General features: G+C 41.4%; 1 pseudogene; it reads right to left on the minus strand.

The window, feature by feature from the left end:
• Positions 1-7074: 7074 nt before the first annotated feature.
• Positions 7075-7174, minus strand: LOC115029946 (U6 spliceosomal RNA; annotated as a pseudogene).
• Between the last annotated feature and the right edge of the window lie 1293 nt (positions 7175-8467).

Raw genomic sequence — 8467 nt, forward strand, 5'->3', positions numbered from 1 at the left:
GACATGGTGAGGTGAGCACCAATTTCCCCTCTGTAAGAGGCATCCACTGGAAGTGTTTGTGATCTATGGTTTTTCTTCAGCCATGGCTTCATCAGTGTTGGATCCTATAGCTGTGGTGCTCTGGACCCAGGGCCTCTTCAGCAACACAGGGCTGATGGAATGGGAAAAGGGACTTGCATCCTCCTCAGTGGGAGCTGGAACTTGTATTGTGGATCTTGAAGAGATGCAGAATTCATTCAGGTGAAAACAGAAAGATAGCTAAGCAGGGGACACGTGGCTTGACATCGCCTGATTACAATTCTGGCTGGCGTAAGTTCCAGCAATTCCCATCTGATAGGCAGGTAGAACTTGAAAGCTGTCTAGAGTACACAGCAACCAGCATAAAGCTTGGCACAAGGGCTACCTTGGCATTGAGCTACAGAGAGGGAACACTAACATTTAAATGAGTTGTAAGTCCAATGGCTGATGCTATTACAGGGGAAGAAAGTCAAGGAAAACATCAGGAAGAAAGTCAAGTGACATGGGAACAGAAACTGGGCAGATGTGGCAGCTAGTCATGAAATATCAAAGAGGAAACCATAAACTTAAAAAAGAAAAATAAGGAAGGATTCCCACTTGCACATTCAAGAAGGGGGCCCAGGCAAGACTGTGACCTCAGACACAGAGCTGGCCTCCAGAGCTGTAAGAGACTCAGTTGTTGTCATTCTCAACCCTGCTATTCTAGAAAGACCCAAGAAAACTCATATGTGATATCTAATAATATTAATATGTAATAATGTAATGGCACGAGTAATGCTAAGATGCAATAATACTCTTGTGATTACATTACTATTACATTAATAATAATAATATAATAATAATGTAAAGGTAAGATGAAGCAGTGGCATGATTGGCACCATTTGGGAGACAAGAAGACGAAGCAAGGCTCACTTGTGGGTTGGAGAGATGCCTCAGTGGTTAAGAGCACTTGTAGCTCTTCCATAGAACCTGAATTTGTATCCCAGCATCCACATCTAGTGGCTTCCAACTGTCTGTAAGTCAGCTATGGGGAATCTGATGCCTTTTCCTGTCATCCACAGGAAAACAAGCCATCTTCTGTAAAAAGCATGTGTGTGTGTGTGTGTGTGTGTGTGTGTGTGTGTGTGTGTGTGCCACATATGTGTGAGTGCCTGTTCAGCATTCTTTAGACCATCATGCATGGCTGCTACTGCCCAGTAGTCGGTTACATATGACAAGGAGCTGTCTGTCCTGTGCTGTTTTGAGCTTCTGCTAGCTTGAAGTTGCTTATTGTGCTTCTCCACAGGAATATGACTTCCCATTGTCCATTTTGTACGCTGGATAAAGCTCCTTTTGTAAGTCTGCCCGATGAGTTGTCTCTTAGATGGAACAAGTGTGTCACCTTCGCTATCTAGGCGGCTATCTTAGCCAGTGCTCTGTTGCTGAGAAGAGAAATCATGACTATGGAAACACACATAAAGGAAGTCATTTAATCGGGGCTGGCTTACAGTTTCAGAGGTTTAGTTCATTATCAGCATGGCAGAAAACATGACAGCAAGCAAGCAGACACAATGCTGGAGAAAGAGCTGAGAGTTCTACATCTGGATCTTCAGGGAGCTGGAACAGAGAATGATTCTAGGTTTGGCATGAGTTTCTGAAACTTCAGCACCCACAACCAGTGACATATTTCCTCTGGCAAGGCCACACTTTCTGATCTCTGTTAAGTAGCTTGAGTCCTTAATAACCAATCATTCAAATAATATGAGCCTGAGGGGTGGGGAGAGGCATTCCTATTGAAAATGTCACAGTGTCTTACCTTTGTCACTAGTCTATAGGGAAGAGCTGGGCTCAGCCCATATCCCACAGATTACCATCACACTTCCCAACATCTGCATTTATCCTGAGCTTAAATGCAATCCAGTGTCTAATCTAAAGCACATACATACATTCTGGGTAAGATACCGGATGAAGATACTGCCTTGTCGCATCGACCAAATACAAGCATTTGGATGGTCTCCCCTTCCTCTTCTTAGTTAAAAGTTCACTAATTTATATGGCAGGTGCCTTGGCAACTCTCACCCAGTAGTCTAATGAAAGTTAGCACCCCACCTCAGTTTCTTTAGATGCTGCCGCCATACTTCAGACATCCCGTCCCTCTAGGTTCTCTCAAGCACTGGGAAAGACATCTTGGTGACTGATCTGGGAACAGAGACTCACATCCTGCCCAACCCCTCTTGAGAGGTGCTCAGTTTAGTTACACTTCTAAGTGGGAGCAAATAGGCCCAAGTGTCAACTGCTTGAGATGTGACAAATAATATCTCTGTTCATGGTGTTCATTGTCTAAAACTGATTTTACTTTAAAAAGCTTAACCTCTCCCCCTCTCTCTGACTCTCTGACCCCCCCCCCTGTGTGTGTGTTTGTGTGTGTGTGTGTGTGTGTGTGTGTGTGTGTATGTACATAAATACAATCCAAAGTGGGTGCTGGGACTTGAACTCATGTTCTCTAGAAGAGCAGTGTGTACACTTAACCAACAAATCTCTCCAATCTTAAATTTAATAAACACACACAGCAACAACAAAAACTCCCCAACAATTTGAGTTATAATAGAAGAGGGTTTTTTTTGTTTGTTTGGTTTGTTTTGTTTTTTGTTTTTGTTTTTGACAGATCCATTCAGCCCTAGAATATTATTTGCTTTGCCAAGGGCCAAAAGATTGCATTTGTAATCCTACGTTATCCTCCAAAGAGAAAGCCAGATCAATTTAATCCCACAAGGCTTGTTTTCCAGTGTAAAATTTTTGTTCAGCAAGGTGTAACTGCTTAGAGACGCCAGGCATCTGCAGAGCCTCTCCTTTGACAACTGTCACATTAGTTAGGATGAAAATCCCTTTCTCAACTAGAGAAAGATAGAGCCAGGCTGCAGTCAAACTTGCAGTCATACTGGGAAAGAGGCTCTGAGAGCCAAAGGTAGGACAAAAGGATTGAAATGGGGGGCAGTCAGGCTCAGGAACCCCACAGTGAAAACATAGCAGCAGGGAACAGCAGCAGAGAGTTCTCCAGGCCTTACTGGAGGCCTGGCTTCATTATCCTAAGAACTTTCCTTTGAATAATTCACACGGCACTCAGCAGGGTGTCATTTTTGTTTTTATGTCTGCTTAATAAATATTGATTGTAATGTCAGAAAAGGTAATTAAAAATTAAAGCACTCTTATGTTTAAGATGTTGACCCCTCACTTGCTGATATCATTTGGCAAATTGTTGGATGTGAACTTTGGTATCGCAGAGCAAATCTTTCAACAACAACAGAACAGACAGTGACTTGTAAGATAGAGCTACTGAGTGAGCAAACTGCTCTATTTCTTTCCACAATGCATCTGCGTGCACACACACAGTGTACTGGCTGGTTTTGTGTGTCAACTTGACACAGGCTGGAGTTATCACAGAGAAAGGAGCTTCAGTTGGGGAAATGCCTCCATAAGATCCAGCTGTAAGGCATTTTCTCAATTAGTGATCAAGTGGGGAGGGCCTAGCCCCTTGTGTGTGGTACCATCTCTGGGCTGGTAGTCTTGGGTTCTATAAGAAAGCAAGCTGAGCAAGCCAGAGGAAGCAAGCCAGTAACTAACATGCCTTTATGGCCTCTGCATCAGTTCCTGCTTCCTGATCTGGTTAAGTTCCAGTCCTGGTTTCCTTTGGTGATATACAGCTGTAAGCTGAATAAACCCTTTCCTCCCCAACTTGCTTCTTGGTCATGATGTTTTGTCCAGGAATAGAAACCTGACTAAGACACACAGTCCCTCTCCCTCCCCCTTTCCCTTTCCCTCTCTCTCCATGAGAATCCAAATTAAACCTATTCATTTCTTTTAACCATTTCCCATTAACAGCAGCTTCTTTGGCTGTGACTAATTCATGTGTAGCTATTTCTGTTTGTTTACATTTGCAGATGACTACAAAAGAAATTCCAGTAAACTCAATTTTATTTATTATTTATTTTGTAAAAAAAAAAAGTTTTTCATTATATATTTGCAGACTCTGTGATCCGTGATAAGCTCGCTAGCTACAGACTCACAGGTCACCTCTTTAAAGCTGGTATCTAATATGTCTGATATTAAATGAATCTAATTTTTAAAATGCTGTAGTCAGGACTTGTGAGATGGTTCAGTGGTAAAGGCATTGGCTACCCAATCCTGATCATCTCCAGCACCCACATAACGATAAGAAGCAAAAACAGGGTCTATAAAGTTGTACTCTGACCTTCCCACGCTCACATGTGCCTTCCTGTGGAAATGCACATATGTAATAAAAATATATTTAAGTTATGTAGTCTGCCCTGTGTTCCTATGTGCTCAACTGCTGCGGGTTCAATGGACTGCAGGCTGGAACTATTTGAGCCAAGCATGGTGAGCCCTCCTGTAAGCCCAGCACTTGAGAACTAGAGTCAGGAAGATCGGGAGTTCAAGTTCATTCTCAGCCACAAAGTGGAGTCAACGCCAGACTGGATGGTGTGAGACCCTGACTCAAAACAAACAAGCAAGCAAGAAGAAGGAAATATTTAAAAACAGTACATCTTTATTGACCCTAGGGATATTTTTTAACTGGCTTAATTTCTGACACTGTTATTGACATGGAATTTGTGCTGTACAAGGCAGTGGTTCTTAACCTTCCTAATGCTGTGACCCTTTAGCACAGTTGCTCATGTTGTGGTGACCCTCAACCATAAAATCATTTTCATTGCTCTACTTATAACTGGAATTTTGTTACTGTTATGAATTGTAATGTAAATGTCTGATATGCAGGATATCTGATGTATGACCCCCCCCCCCCCCCGAAGGGTTGTGACCTACAGGTTGAGAACCACTGGTGTGAGGTATTCCAAGTCATTTAGAGATGACCTAAAGCAGAGAATAAGTGTGAGTTCTATGCAAGCAATGCTCCATTTTATATATAGACCTAAGCATATGCAGAATTCAGGATCGTGGATATGGGGTGGGCTATGACAGAGCCCCCACAGACAGCAGAGGTGGGCAGCAGAGAGACTGACATGGTGATTCAAGATGGACTTATCAGGGTCTGGAGAAATGGCTCAGCAGTTAAAACCACTTGCTACTCTTCCAGAGGACCCAGGTTTGGTTCCCAACACCCCGCATGGCAACTTTCAACAATCTGAAATTCCAGTTCCAGGGATCTAAAGCCCTCTTTTGGCCTCTGCTGGCACCAGGGATGCATGTGGTACACAGACTTACAGGCTGGCAAAACACAAACACATATAAAACAGGGTTTTTAAAAAGTAAATACTTGAGCCGGGCGTGGTGGCGCACGCCTTTAATCCCAGCACTCGGGAGGCAGAGGCAGGCGGATTTCTGAGTTCGAGGCCAGCCTGGTCTACAAAGTGAGTTCCTGGACAGCCAGCGCTATAAGGAGAAACCCTGTCTTGAGAAACCAAAAAAAAAAAAGTAAATACTTAAAAAGTTAATAAATTATTTAAAGAAAACAAGAAATCGCTCATGGTAAAAACAGGTAATCATTAATCCAATTTTAGCACACTAGCTGCAGCTTTACTCGTGTACATTTAATAAAATGTTGGGGTCACGTTGCATGCACAATTCTGTTCTATTTTCCACTGTTTAATATGTAATAACAATTATATATTACTAGATTTTTAGAAAGAATTTTATACTAGAAATATTTGATATTATAGAAGGATCTAGTTATAAAGGTAATAGCAATATGTCCATACCAGAAATATAACTTTAGATACAACTGTGCAAATGTAGCTTAATTTCCTCAGATAATGGGATGAAAAGAGAGCTGCTGTAGCCAAGCTGTGCTAAGACACAGCTTGGCCTGAGCCCAGAGCACGTCCTTCTGTGTTCTAACTATCACTAGGTCTAGGCCTGGAAGCTCCTAGCCACTGTACAATCTAATCTTCCAAGCTGACTGATTCAATCCAGTGTCTCTCAGCTTCTGATTGAATTACTCACACCACCACCATACCCTCCCTCTCTCTCCCCCCTACTGCTGCTCTTAGTAGCCTCTCTTTTCTGTGGTGTTTACATGTGAGTTGGGCATATCATATCTCTGACTCATTCTGTCAAATCTTTTTCTGACTCATCACTTTGTCTGCTCCTCAATTAGACATCACTTTCAAATATGGCTGTTTCCTCCACAAATTAACCTTACCTTCTTACCTTCACTGTTAAGGACTAAAGGTACATACTAAGGGCATGTCTGTATGTCAGCATGATCATACTGTAATTCAGGGCATGTCTGCATTCCAGCTGGATAATATAGGCCTAGGAGGTCTTTGGATGTGATCCCTTGCTAGAGCAGCCACGTTGCTAGATTAAAATTCTTCTACACGGTTGTATCATAGAATACTAAACTTGCTCCTTTTTGAGACTAGGCCTCACTGTGTAGCTCTGGTAGCCTGGAACTGTCTATACAGGCCAGATTGGCCTTAAACTTACAAAGATCTGCCTTTCTCTACCTCCCAAGTACTGAAATTAAAGGCATGTACCATCATACCTGTCTCAACTTGCTTCTAGTTATTTGCTACATCATGCGAGGCAAATCATTTTTTAAGAATAATATTTATTTTATTTTTAGTTATGTGTCTGTGTGCGTATATGGGTATATGCACTTGGGTGCAGGCATTGACAAAGCCAGAGGGTTTCAGATCCCCTAGAGCTGGAGTTGCAGGTGTTTGTCAACCTTCTGACAAGTCTTCTGAGAAACAAATTCTTACCCTCTGGAAGAGCAGAAATCACTCTTGACAGCTGATCTGTCTTTCCAGCTATAGCTTTATATAAATATCTTTTGCAGAATCTTTGAATGTATGTAATAAGTTTTAAAGATTTATTTTTAAAATTATGCACATCCAATTTGAAATACATACACATTTAAAATTATAAATGTATCTGTGTGCAGGCAAGTTAACATGTGTGTAGGTGTCTGCAGAATCCAGAGGTATCAGATTCCCTGCAGCTAGAGTTGCATGTAATGTAAGCCACCCAGTGCTGGAAAGCATACTCAAGTCCTCTGAAAGAGTAGTACCCATCCCTAACCATGGAGACATCTCTCCGAAAACCGTGGGCCACTTGGCAAATTTGCATGTCATCTTTGCACAGAGGCCAGGCTAACTTTTTCTGTCTCCTTCCAATGTTAGCATATGTGCTGTTGCATGTTGTGTTTTCTTTTTGTCTGTTTGTTTTGGGTCTTACTCTGTCTGGCCTGGAACTCACTCTGTAGCTTAGTCTGATCTCAAAGTCTCAGTCTTCTTTCTCATCCTCCTGAGTACCTGGCACTATATAGGCTTTCACCACAACTAACTCGTGGACTATATGCAGTCACCATAACTCATGGACTATAGGCATCTGCTATAACTAACTTGTGGGCTATAGGCATTTACCATAACTTATGGATAATAGGCATTCACTATAACTCAAAGGTGTGTCTCTGAGTACTTCTAGGGCATATATTTCTAGAAGTTGTATTTTAGGGTCAAAAATTACAGACACATTTAAGACTCTTAGCGTTATGTTCTCCCACAGAGATACAAGCACATATGTGCTTATTGTTACTCCATTCACAAGATCAAGAAAATGGAATCAGTCTAGATGTTCCTCAACAGATGAATGGATAATGAAAAACGTTTTACAAGCATACAGTGACAATTTATTCAGCCATAAAGAAAAATGAAACGCACAGGGAACTGAATGGAAGTGGTGATTGTCGAATTAAATGAGGTTTCTCAGATTCAAAGTCACAAATGCCAGACATTTTCTCTCATATGAGATCCTAGCTTCCCATTTTTATGCATGTATATTTGTAGAGCAAGTGTGGGCATAGGTCATGAAATGAGATAGGGGCCTTGAGATATGGAAAAGAGGTTTAATGTTGGGGAAAGGGCAGTAATACAACACTTTCCCGTGGCTTGCTCAGTTTGCATTCTTACACAACCCATTACCAAGAGCCTAGGAATGGAACCACCCACAGTGGGTTGGCCCCTGCCACATCAATCACCCATCAAGAAAATACTCAACAAACTTGCCTACAGTCTGATGGAGATAATTTCTCAGTTGGAATTTACTACTCTCAGACATGTCTAGGTTTGTTGACAAAAATCTAACTAGTACAAATATTGACCAACAGCTATTAAATGTGGTTATTAAACAATTAAATGTTGTAAACTCACCACTAAATAAATTCTTACAAGCAAAGATGATAAACATTCAAGACTTACCATTTGGTAATATTGCTACATTTCAGTACTTTGTATTATGTTTATGTTATATTATATTTATCTTTCAGTATTTTTACAGCCACTATACCTGTATAGGAGCTAAATACAATGTCACATTACTGCATATCCCTTTTCAGCTTTGTACTCAATGATGTCACCATTGCCATAGCTTAAAATCAGCTCATAAACATGGTTATACCAAGAAACTGGCCTATGCTTTAAGATGGGGATTT

The sequence above is a fragment of the Mus caroli genome, unplaced genomic scaffold (genome assembly GCF_978045245.1).
Source record: "Mus caroli unplaced genomic scaffold, Mus_caroli_1 scaffold_19, whole genome shotgun sequence".
Classification (NCBI taxonomy): domain Eukaryota; kingdom Metazoa; phylum Chordata; class Mammalia; order Rodentia; family Muridae; genus Mus; species Mus caroli.